A 13,395-nucleotide genomic window follows, 5' to 3' on the forward strand; every position below is an offset into this window, starting at 1 on the left:
TTTAGTTTTCTATTTAAGTAGCAGACATGCATAGTTGTCTTCTTTATAGTACACTACAACAATATGCGGACGATTCACAACTTTATATGTCAATTAACCGAGAATCTGACAGAGTGTAACCTTAAAATAAATCAAGGTTTAAAGAGAATATTTAACTATGCCAATCTTAACATCAATGCTACGAAATTCCAGGCAAATATCTTAAATAACGAACCCATTCCTTTTAAATCGGAAGCAAAAAGCCTGGGCATAATTATTGACGAATTAACAAAATTTGAAACACTCATCAACAATAAATTAAAAGCAGCCTACTATCGCCTAAAAAATGTATGTCGCCTAAAAAACTGTCTACCTTCAAAAATTAAATACTTTTTTTCGACTCTTCTTTTACTTCGACTCTATAACAAGTTTATATAAAAAAAATCAGAAATTACAAAACATATGCATAAGATTCTCTTTTAATATCCTCAATAGAGGTCCTATAACTCCATATCTAAATAATCACAGAATTTTAACCATGGAGAATAGAAAAATGTTTTGAAAAATGCTTCATATGTACTACTTTGTATTTAGCATAATTAAGAATGGGAAACCGGAGGAAGCAATTGAAATTGGGAAACTCTTCACCGGACGACAAACTTTCAAAAATCATTTACATGGCGTCTAAAATTTGAAATGACCTTCCAAATACAATAAAATATTTTACATTAAATAGCTTTAAAAAGCATGTGAAATTAATACTCCTGTAGACTCAACTATAGGCTAGTAACTAACTAATATGTACATACATTTTTGTTTTATTTTTGTCTTCCGTTGTTCTTTTCTTTGTTTTTTTAACAATAACGAAGCACGCATTCGCTTTTTGACTTAAAATACATACAGGTAAACATTATTAAAAATTATCTGGACCGTCCATCATCCGTCTCTCGCCATTCGTCGTTTCCTCCATCTGTCTCTAGCCTCAGGCTTATAATTAATTATTATGGGAAAATTATATTATAAAAAAAATATATTAAAGTATTAATTACTTATATTGAATCTAAGCGCACACTCGTGCCAATGTGTTGTTATTCTTTCTGTATTAATTTAATTTATAATTATTATTAAAATAATTTATAATTTATTTATTAAGTTTGATGATCTTTTTTTGTGTTTTTTTTAGTTGACATGCTTGAAATCTTTTTTTTTTAATGATGGAGATTCAATTTCCTATTCTTTTTTATAAATAGATTCGCTTCAAGTGTCTTTTGCAATAAAAATAAGAAAATACAATGGGGCGCAAAAAAGGTTACTTAGTTTAAATTAAAAATATTTGTACATGAAGGGATTGAAAAACAAACTACTGTGTATCAAAAACCATGTTTTATTATTTCTTCCCAAAAGGTTTTAAAGTGATATTAGATTGCAGAGAAAAACAAAACAAATACTTTAAATACAACTTTAAATAAAGATTGATCTTGAAAACCTATAAAAAACTATATAATTTTACAGCCGAAAAACTAAAGCAAAAATCTTTAAAAAATATAAAAACATGGTGTATTAAACTTACAAGTTTTTGAAATAAGTATTTTTCAGATATTTAAACAATTATTTGATTAGTCGCTTAATCAAGTTGACATTACACAGGTAAAACCTTAAAGCAAAAATATTTGTGTAAGAAAACTAAAAATGAAGAATGTTCAGTCACGTCTTTTGTTATTCTATATTATTTTTTTAGAGTTGGCTTTTAAACATATCTCCATTTCAAAACAATAAAAAAATATCAATATTGGTAATTAATTAAATCAGAATATACAGTTTATTATCAAATAGTAAAAACAGTGAATACGTATAATTTGTAATTTTTCAAAGTGCCGTTTTATAATAATAATAAGACCTAAGCCCTGATTGAAAAACTTTGTTTCACCCATTTTGAGTAGTTTAATTTTTTTAATTATAGGTGTACCATAGTCCCTTTTGTTGACTGGTAATATATTATAGCGAATACAACTGTTTTGAATTTTATGCATTCTGAATTTATTTTGTTGTGTTAAATTACAAATCATTATTTTTCTGTTAAAGAGCTTTGATGCTTTAGATATATAAACGGCAACCACATCTTCAACTGATTTTTATTAATTGATTTTTTAATTGCTTGCTTGCAGACGTCTAAAAAAAATTTTACCAATCAAAAATTAAGTCCAAAACTTTTGTATTACTGTAACATAATTATTTCAGATTCTGGTGTTCCATAATTTTTGGGACAATTCTTTTAGCAATATTCTTTATTGAATTAAATTCACATTTCCTTATAAATGAAATCAGAATTTTTATTTAAAAATATTAAAATATTAGAAAAACTTAATACAATGCCAATGCTCTGAATGTATACGGTAAAATACCTAAATAATTACATTCATTTAATTAAAAACGAAAGATCCATTATTCCAGGAGACGAAAATATTATATAATTTAATTGTATATGTTATATTAATTTTATAATATTAATAATAAACTTTAATAATGTAATCTGTGTAGGTCTAAGGCCTTAAGCCTGTGCTTAGGTGCTGTGCTGTGCTGTGTTAAGATGCAAAGCATGTGTTTCTTTATTACCTATACATGTCTAGGACTGAAACTTGGAATTGTTCTTTTTGTTTATACCATCAATTAAATCCTTCCCTAATCTCTTTATTCCCACAACACAAACATTATAAAAATGAAGTAAATATGGATAAAGATACAGGATGTATCGATGCTATTTGATATTTCGATGTACGGGATCAAAAATATATTGATTTTTTTGTATCTCATTCCCATGTATTGAATAAAACATGACAATGAATTGTTAAATAATTGAAAATAGTGGTAAATAATACAAATTTAAGTATCGGGATACGTATTACATTGGTTTAAAATGTTCGGTGTATTATAACATAGTATCGATACTTATTACAAATTTATGTCCATTCCTAAAGTAAAATAGCAGTCGCAGTAAATAAGAAAACACGTTTTTAACAACACAAGGATCAAGTTAGAGAGAGTGAGAGACAGTGAATGAACGATAGAGCAAAATCGCTGCAGCGAGTTTCTATAGGCTTTGTTTATATGATTTAAAGTTTTTTAATAAAATATATAGTTTTTTACTTGTTTTTGTTTTTAAATAAATAAACGAGTTCTACTTGAAAACAATAATAGATTTTGGATTGGAGTGGAGCAGAATTTAGCAACTACAGATATAGCAATATACCTAAACAATAATAATTTTTAAAATTATATTTTATCTGCAAAAAATAAATATATATTCAATTAAATATAGCTACCACTCTTCGCAAAGGAAATGTTGAAAATTAAATATATACTTTATTAAAAAAAGAAAAAAAAATATTTATTTTAAAAAGTTATGCCGCTGGAATATCTGACAGATATGAAAATTGAATATTCTCGGTATATTTATTAAATATATACTACGAATATTGCTTTTGTAGGTATATATGAGATTTGGCATATTCGTGGGATATTACAGGCATACTGTAATCTATTTCGTCAAATGAGATATAGATGGCATATTTCATGGAAAATTAGATGCCAGCTGGAAGGAGCTTGTAGGCGGGATGAGCTTTGCATATTAAAAATCTAAAAGAATATCAGACTTTGATTCAGCAAGACTGGAGAAAATAACACAAAAAAAGCAAAAGTACCCAGATCCTTTACCAGTACAGGTACTTTCTGTTTTTCTTGATTATCGCAATAGTAAATGCATAAAAGATGGTTGTTGGTAACAACAAAATAGCAAATATGGCAGGAAAAGTCCTCGAATTTCTGAATCTTTTGAATCCATAAAAATACACCGGGTACTGCTTTCGGCGATCATCAACCACAATATTAGTCTGAGGGTGACTTGCTCACTTTGAAGCGCCATAGAGGCTGGTAGTGTGTGCCGTTGCTAAAGGATATATTGGCGAGTCCATTGAAAACAAAATACAAGTATTCAATAAAATATTGGAGTTTGTGGAGCCATTATCATCCAATATTTTCTTAAAAATCCTTTTACTGCCTTTGCCAAAGAATGACAAAACATATTATATAATAATGAAACATATTACACAACATACGATTCAATAATTCAAATATAGGTAATAACATACATAAATGGATGAGAAAGCGAGTGTTTAAAATAAATTCGTATTTTTTATTTGTTTTTTAGTTTTCTTTGGTGCCAAAAAATTTTTTTTGAGCCATAAGCTCATGCGAAAAATTATGTATTACGGATGAGTGGCAATAAACAGAAATATATTGCTGTTACACGAAAATTGTATATTTCACAACAAAATTTTAAGAGACTAGACTTAACAATATAATAAAGAAAATTTGAAAAGTATGCATTCAAAGTTATTTTTTGATTTTAAAATATTTAGAGACTTTGTGAGAAAAATGTTATTTCATGTCTCTAAAGTGTGTCTCCTAATTTCGGAACCACTTATTCCGTTTAAAAAAAAAAATTAGTCTAACCTTTCTAAAATTACTGTAAATTTATTTAAACATTTTTAAGATATCATACAACGATGTTTTAAAATGAAGGAAAGCAGAAGCTTAAAAAAATTAATAACACGTTTATCCCAAATTTACTTTTCATTTTCTCTTAGGCGGGGAATACTTGCGACGTAGAATAGAAATTATTTTTTAAGGCGAAGAATTCTTGTGGGAAAAAATATATTGTTACTTTTCTTCTCAATAGACGTATTTTCGGAGGTATTATTACACAACTGCTTAAAAATTTTCGATAACTTTGCATGAAAGCGTATTTCTCTAAAAACAACATAAATTCATTTTCATAGTATGGTGAAATATGAAACCGACTCCGAAGGAGGAGGGCTATTTTACAAACTATGAAAATGACCAAATGTTGTTTTTCAAAGAATATACGCATAAATACAAAACTATCCTAAAATTTTTAGGCCCGAATGTAATTTAGGGAGAAAATTACTTAAATAACGATTAAAACAAATTGAAATTAACAAATCTTTTATACAAACCACAAAAATTATAATAATTATTAATTTTCTGGATTCTGTGTCAAAGTACGATATATTTCTTTCTTAAAAAAATCTTTAAAATAATGAGATTGTAATAATATTTGACTGACATAATATTTAAATAAAAGGCGTTTTTTGGGCGTTGTTAGTGGTTACTAAATACATGGCAAATAAGATATATTTTTTAAACGTCAAGAATTTGTATTGTTTCTGTCCGTCAACAATAAAAACTTGACGGGTGGTTTTCCATGGGGTTGTTTTCGTTAGCTACAGGGGTTGTTTTCGCTGTAATCAAGCGAAAATAACGTATATAGCTAAATGGATGAGCATCATTTTCTCAATTAATTTTTATTAAGTGAACAACTAAAATCCAATTTTGACCAGTAATTTTTAATTATATTTAATAATTAAATTCAATTTTAAACTAGCTTTGCGACGTAGGTCGTCTAGAAAGACATAGAGCGTATAGAAACATGTGTATTTTTTTAAAACGCGAAATATATATAAAAAACAAATCTAGATTTAAAAAATATCACAATTAAAATTGATCTAAAATTTTTTACACTTTTAAAATATGTCTGCTAGAAATAAATGCCTACTACATCTGAATACAGATTTTAGTTGCCTATAAATCCCTATAAATAATTATTCAAATTAATAAATCGTCAAAAAATATGTTAACAGGCAAAAATCTTACTACATTTAAACTTAGTTTAAAATGTAACAATCCTATGTTTTTTATTATGATTCAAATAAATAGTTCATTATTCTTAAAGAGGTCGATATTATATATACAGGAATAAATCAAAACTCTACTTTCAAATGTGAGACATATGACATATTTGGGACCTGTAACTTGAAATTTTAATTTATTCTAATATAATTATGTTATAATTATTTATAGTTTATATTTTTAATTGATAATTTATACTTCACATAAGTTTCTATTACCAAACTAAGGGTGTATGAAATATGTGATATTTATTTTGTGTTTTTAAAATCTAAAAACTAATTTTAAAAATATTATAAATTTTAGGATAATATTTAATATTGAAAATGAATTTTTTTAATTCACTAATATGTTTATATTTTTTATAAGGAAATTTTTCTATATGTCATAGGTAAAGTATATAGAACAGCTATACCCTTTTATCTCATATAGAAAAGCTAGAGCTATAGCTCTTTCTATCCATTTTTTAAGTCTATTTTAGAAATATTTGGATTAAATCCTTTTAAAGAAGTATTGTTAGACTCTAATGCCCATCAGGCGGAAACCTACTCGGGCTACTATTTCTACCTTCCGGGCATTATCGTCCTTACAATGCCCTTGATACATAAATAGCTAAAATATCCCTGAAAAGAAGTGTATTGCAAGCAGAACTTTTGTGCGAATGCAAAATTTGAATTTTCATTTTTTATTCTGTTAGTAACTTTCATTTTGTTTTTATGACGAATTTTATTATGCAAAATGTATAACTGTTTATAAATCGTTAACTAAGATGAGCTTTTATTAATTTATATAATTAACATATAAATTCATAAAAAAATAATATTTTTAGAATGGTGTTTTGGAGGTTAAGAAAGTTTTATGGTGGAGTTGGTAGTTGGGATTTCGATCTATTACCAAAGCATCGAGTACTGAATATCTACAATGGTTTGGTTTAATAATTAGTTGGACTGTACAACTTGGTGAAAGGTGAATCGGAGGGTGTTATTGAATATTGCTAACCAAAAAGACGACTATTAGAGATTCATCGCTGATAGCTATCAATGGTCTACAAGTCTACTTCCGCAGTAAGGCAAAAATTTGGACTGTTTCTTGTAGAAATGTCCATCGCCTTTATCGAAGTACAGCTTATTAAATCATTGTCAAATGCAGATAATATAAGACTTGTATTGATTAGTTCTAAAATCACTAATATAAAGTTAGGAAATTTTAATATTATATTATAATAAGCCGACTTTCAAATCAGAATTTAATCGATTCTTATAAGCTGTTTAAAATATGAGCCCTTGGGATAATCTTAAATTAACTCGTGAAAGAAATTTTGCTAATCAAGGAGATGAAGATTGCCTCAATCATGATTTTCCCAGGCAGTATTAAATTGAAAATATTAATTTTATGACACTACATCAATTGAATTTATTTTGCTCATATACTTCTAGAAATAATCCATATATGCAAACTTATAACTCTAATCATTCACAAAAAAAAATTCAAAATAGATTCCACGCGATCAATAACAAGAACCTGAAACGTCAGAAAAATTTACAGTACAACTTCCAGAGGAAACCAATCCTTAGTAGCTCGTGTAATAGGTTTTAATTTATTGACCGCTAGTAAACTATTTTACATTATAATTTCGAATGTAATTTAATATTTTGTGTTAATAGCGGTTCTGCTCCATCATTCATTAACCCTTAGCTGCGAATCCAGAATTACTAATTTACCTAAATCTTTACAGTTTAAATTTATTTTTATTTCAATTCCATGACATTTTTGATTCTTAGGAGTAGCTAATTTTGATATTCTATATACAAATTTAGATTTTGGCAAAGGTTACTTATAAACTCCATATGCTAAAATAAAATTACTTTTTCAAAGCACAAAACAAAATCCAAATTAAATGAGTGTAGAACTGTGTAAAATAATTATCCTTTATCCGATATAAAAATAGGATATTGCGAAATTCCCGAAAGTCTGTCCATTGCAACAAATGGCATATATACATTTATATTAAATTTTTTCAAACCGAATAAGCTTGATTTTTTGAGAGAAAATAATATAAACCTATTGGTTTTGTCGGTAATTTTACAAATAAGGCTTCTAATTTTTTCTAATAAAGAATTCTAATTTTTTATGAATATAATAAAACTCGTACGTTTACAAACCAGTTACACACGAAATTAAAACCACAGATAAAACATCCATTTATTAAAAAAACATACAGATATCCCTCCATTCATAAACTTGAATAATAAATGAAAAAAATGTTATTCTAGGATATAATAAGACAAAGTTTGGTGGTACCCTAAACTTTAATTGAATGCATTTTAACAATTTTAATACAGGTATCGTCGATCCTATTATCTACCTAATATAACAGATTTTCCCGATAAGCTAGGTCAATATTTTCTAATGAACGAAAGAGACATTTCCAAAACTGCATTTAGTTATGAAAATAGGCATTACTAATTTGAAACTAATTTCAAATTCCCGAAAGCATAAGCCCAGAAGCATATTCAAATTTCAAATACCACCGAATTTTTAAAGACACGCATTAACAAAAAAATATATTTACTCTGTTCTCGCATGATTCTCCACTCGTCTACAAAATCTAAGCCAATTGATATAGTTAATGATCATAATTCAGAAAATTGTCCTGTTGATACCAAACTTGATTAGTTAATAATTAGGGAATATGTTAATGCACACAAAATAAACTTAAATTGCTTTGTTCCAAAATAAATGAAAATTTACATCTAGTTTTTTTTTTACATTAGTTTTAGAAAAATGAAAAGAATCATTATAAAGACTTTCTTAACTCTTCAACGGCTAACGTTGCTTATTTGTAACGGAAGGAAATGAGTATATAAAAGTGGCAACACCGCACCGTTGTGATTGGGAAAAACATGCGCGTTAATCAGTTTGTCATTTAAGGCCGTCAAAAGACTATGGTGTCGCCAATTTACCCGCAAGTGCAGCCATTTTACAGAAATTAGGTGTTGAACTTAACCTAACAATTCAAAAAAAGGGCCAAAATGGATTTTTGATTACAGTAAGTTAGTTTTACCTTTAGTAAGTTAGTTGGATAATCTTAGTGATACATAATTAATGCCAAAAGCTGAGTTGGTGCTTCGAAGCGAGCTTCGAAGTGTGCTGCTCCATTGATGTCCATGATGGATAAGTTTCCCAGAAACATGAAGACGCTTGTTTTTAGATTTTACTTTGACAATATTTTTGTCAAAGTAAAATCATTTGTAATAGGATAATAGTAGTCATTTTGTAATTTTAATTTACTTTTTAACCTAAAGCAGAAAGGTTACTACGCTACGGGGACGATAAGAGAAAACAGAGTTCCAAAAAGTTGTAAGTTACCTCAAAAGAGTCAGATCGCTAAAAACAAGAAACGAGGAGTCGTAGTAGGATGGATAATTATGGTGACAGTAGCGTCTATATGTTATGGTATAAATCCAACTGTTGAAGTGAAAGGTTTCTATCAGGTTGAAAAGAAAATCGTTCAAGTACCCCAGCCAAAAGTAATCTCTGAATGTAATCGCTATATTGGTGGAACTGATCTGATGGATACAAGATTTCAATCCGACAAAAAAAGTGATGGTGGGCAATTTTTACTTGATCTTTAGATGTAGCAGTGGTAAATGCGCAATGCATTTCTAAAAACTGTAAGTATTTAGCACCAGTTAGTCAATTAGAATTTCGAAGAGATATTTCACAAGCATATTTTACTGCATACGGTACTACACCCAACTCAGCTGGGAGGCCAATAACTTAAATCTAACGAAATCCAGTGCAAAACTTAATAGGGTTTCGGATAATTTAAGATATGATCGGCTTGACCACTTGCTAACTAGTATTCCAAATAATAAAAGACGTCGTTGTGCTGGAGAGGGTTGCATAACCAATACCCGCACCATGTGTAATAAATGTGATGTCGAGTTATGTTTACAATGTAATATAATTTTTCACAAAAAGTAGTTATGTTACGTTTGTATTTATGTACTGTAAACGTAGCGTTACCAATATGTAACAGTAGTTTTTGTAAAAAATATTAGTTTTTTAACCAAATAATGTGTTACTACTTTAATAATATATACATACCTACTTTTTATTACTTTCACACAAATAAAGAATCTCGCCGTTGAAGGGTTAATGAGGTTAAAATTCTAAGAGAGTCTAAATAAAAATAAGGTATTTTAAATTAATGAATGAACTAGGGCCAGTATTGAAATTAGTAAGCGACAATTCTAGGTGAATCAAAATAGAACAAAATCAAGAAGAACTACAGGTCAACCAAATAGTCGTGGCCTCTGAGAATCGGGTGCGCGGTAGCAAGACCCCCAGTCCAGCTGGAGAGCTCATTTTTACTTGTGCGTTCGGAGTGTTTACAGAGTTTACATCGGCGTATTAAAGTTAGTTGTGAAAAATTTAAAATAGTGACCTTTCGTTCGTTTTTTTATTTTTAAAATGCCTTTTACAAGTAAAATGACGAAAAAAGTGTTGAACGGTCAAAGTCGTGAGATAATTAGTAATGTATTGAAGTTCATGCAAGCAGAAGCAGTTGCTGGTGAAATTAGTATTCCTCTACAAAAGGTATGTTTTTAATTTTTTTTCATAAATTTACTTTTGATTTCAAATAATAATAAGCTTTTATTATTTTTTGGTAAACTTTAACAATTTGACATTTCTAAATAAAGCTGTGGTTCAATTTATATTGATATTTTTGCAAAATTTGTATTACTTAACTCTTTTGCATAAACAAATTTCTATAGGATATTGCTCTTTTTTGCATTAAATTTAAAGTTACTAAAATTACTGGGTGAAAAACTGATTCTTATTATCTGATCTTTTATCATTGTAATTAAAAAAAATGTTTTTATAAAATAATATAAAATATGTAAATATTCTATCGTCACCTAAAATAAAAAAAAACTAATTTATCTCATAAAGGAATGATAGTGGCCAATTTTTAAAATATATGGAAACTTTAACACTGTTACAGCCGAAATTTATTTTTTATTAGCTTGCATCCTGTATATTACTTTTATGTTCTGCAAGTGTGATACATCTTTAAAAAGAAAATTAAAAGGGCTTTAATGGAAAATTAAAATATGGCAGACAGATTTTATAAATAATAATTTCTTTTAAAGGTTCAACACCGTGTTGCAGCGGTAACGGGCGTTTCCCTAAGGAGTATTCGCAGAATTAAGCAGGAGGCAACCCAAATGGAAACAGGCGAAGCAACAATGTTTTCAACACCCAAAAAAAGACGTCAAAAGAGAAAAACAAACACTCTTCTTGACGACGCTGATTTAGGAGTTTTGCGTAGAACCGTAATACACCATCACATCACAGAAAAGACGGTCCCCACGTTAAAAACAATACACAGCAAATTTGTAGAAGGCACTGGCTATCATAGATGTAGAGAGACTCTGCGTAAAAGTATCCACAAAATTGGTTTTCGCTGGAGAAAATTTAGTAATAACCGGAAAATATTAATGAAACGTCAACCTATAAGATTGCTTAGAATAGAATTTCTGAGAAGGATGCGAAAGTATAGGGAGGAAAATTGCGACATAATTTACATGGACGAAACGTATATTCATGCCTCCCATATACGCACTTAAAAGGATGGAGTGATGAAAGTTCAGAGGGGATCAAAAAACCTATTGGAGAAGGACCACGCCTTATCATAGTACACGCAGGTGGAGAGAACGGATTTATCCCTAACGCATACATAAGGTGGAAATCAAACAGCACAAGCGGCGACTACCATCACGAAATCAATTTTGATAATTATAAAAAATAGGTAACGGAAAATCTTATTCCTAATCTAAAACCAAAAACTGTAGTAGTAATTGACAACGCTCCATATCACAAGAAACAAGCAGAAAAAATACCCACATCTTTAACGAAGAAAGCGGAAATGCAAGACTGGTTACGATTAAGGGGAATACCTTATGATGATAATGTATTAAAGCCGCAACTATACAATTTAATAAAGCTGCATAAGCCGAAATATAAAAAATATGAAATAGATGAAATCTTTAACGCAAAAGGTCACGAGGTATTACGGCTCCCTCCATATCATCCCGATTTAAATCCGATCGAGTTAGTTTGGGCTGAACTCAAAACATACGTGGCCAAAAAAAAACATAAATTTTAACTTCAATGAAGTTATAAAATATTGTGATGCCTTTTTTGAAGAATTCTCTGCCGAAAAATGGAAATCTAGGTGTGAACGGGCCAAACGTTTTGAACAGGAATATTTAGAAAAAGAACCAACCATAGACGTAGTTGTCGAGCAGCTGATAATTAACTTGGATTCAACGAATAGTGATACAGAAAGTGACACTGAGGATGACGAAGATAGCGAATTGTCTGGAATAGAGAAACTTGACGAAGATGATGGATCACAAAGCCTAACTGTTGAAGAGGATAGAACTATGTTAATTTATAAATGTTTACTGTGTGTTCATAAATAATATTTTATTTCGTGAAATTGCATTTTATTTATCATCAACCACCCTGTATATAGTTTTAAATATTTTTGTAACTGGAGAATAATAATGTAATAAAAAACGTGATTTTAAGAAAAAAAATATTTTTTAAAATATGTAAACCAATATAGTAAACGGATGTTCAAAAAAACACCTACAGATTAATATTTAATATAACAAAGTTTTTTTAACCTGCGATGGCGTAGTATTGGACGCCATCTGAAATATTTATATAAAACGAATGTTATTGTAAATACTTAACCAGGTTTAAAAAAAAATCACATTGTCAGTATGATCACTACTATTATTCTATCTAAAACTTTTTTGATATACTTTTTTTTGTGCCATGCAACATTTGTAAAAAAATATACAATTGTAAATATTTAACTGTTCGTATAGTCAACATATAAATATACCATTATTTCATAATAACTAAATAGTAATATGTAATTAATAATAAGTATTATTTCACTTAGTATATCAAATATGTATGTACTAACTAACATGAACAAAATATGCTGGGTGTAAACACAGCACATCCTGCCTAAAGTATTAATTTTCTCTTCTTCGTCTCTGTTGCACACACTGGCTTTTTCACTCCTCCGTTTACGCATCTCAGAGGCCACGTTTATTTGGTTGGCCTGTAGTTTGTAAAATCTTTAAATGTTCTTGATCAATTTAATGTTACAATAAGCAAAATTATGACTAATCAAAATATATTGGAAAATAGGTTTAATAATATTTGTTGTTTCTTATTTATTAATTTAAGGATAATTATTTCGTTAGCAAAGGTTATTTAGACCATATAATTGACCTTTGTAAAGTTAATCATTCTGTTTTACATCCAATTATGTACATACATCCAATTGTAAGAATAAAAGATGTATGTGAACTTCGTAAACTTGAAAAAAAAGTAAATAAAAACAAGTTATCTTTTGGAATGACATTAGAAAACACATTTAAAATTTTAAAAATTATCGATATAGAATATTTTATGGTAAATAATAAATTACCAATTATAACTTTTCACCTTTAAATATTATCATCTTTATTTTGCCCTAGTATTTAATAAGAATCAGTTTAACGCGATAGTATTGTGAAATAAATTCTAACATAAAACTTTCTAACTTATTAAATTTTAGCC

At 28.5% G+C, this 13,395-nt stretch overlaps 1 protein-coding gene across 3 annotated transcripts in view; it reads left to right on the forward strand.

The window, feature by feature from the left end:
* Positions 1-13,395, forward strand: part of LOC126745931 (adenylate cyclase type 5) — a 652,711-nt gene that overhangs the window by 552,411 nt on the left and 86,905 nt on the right. The gene's annotated exons all lie outside the window — the stretch shown is intronic.

Source organism: Anthonomus grandis, chromosome 16 (genome assembly GCF_022605725.1).
Source record: "Anthonomus grandis grandis chromosome 16, icAntGran1.3, whole genome shotgun sequence".
Classification (NCBI taxonomy): domain Eukaryota; kingdom Metazoa; phylum Arthropoda; class Insecta; order Coleoptera; family Curculionidae; genus Anthonomus; species Anthonomus grandis.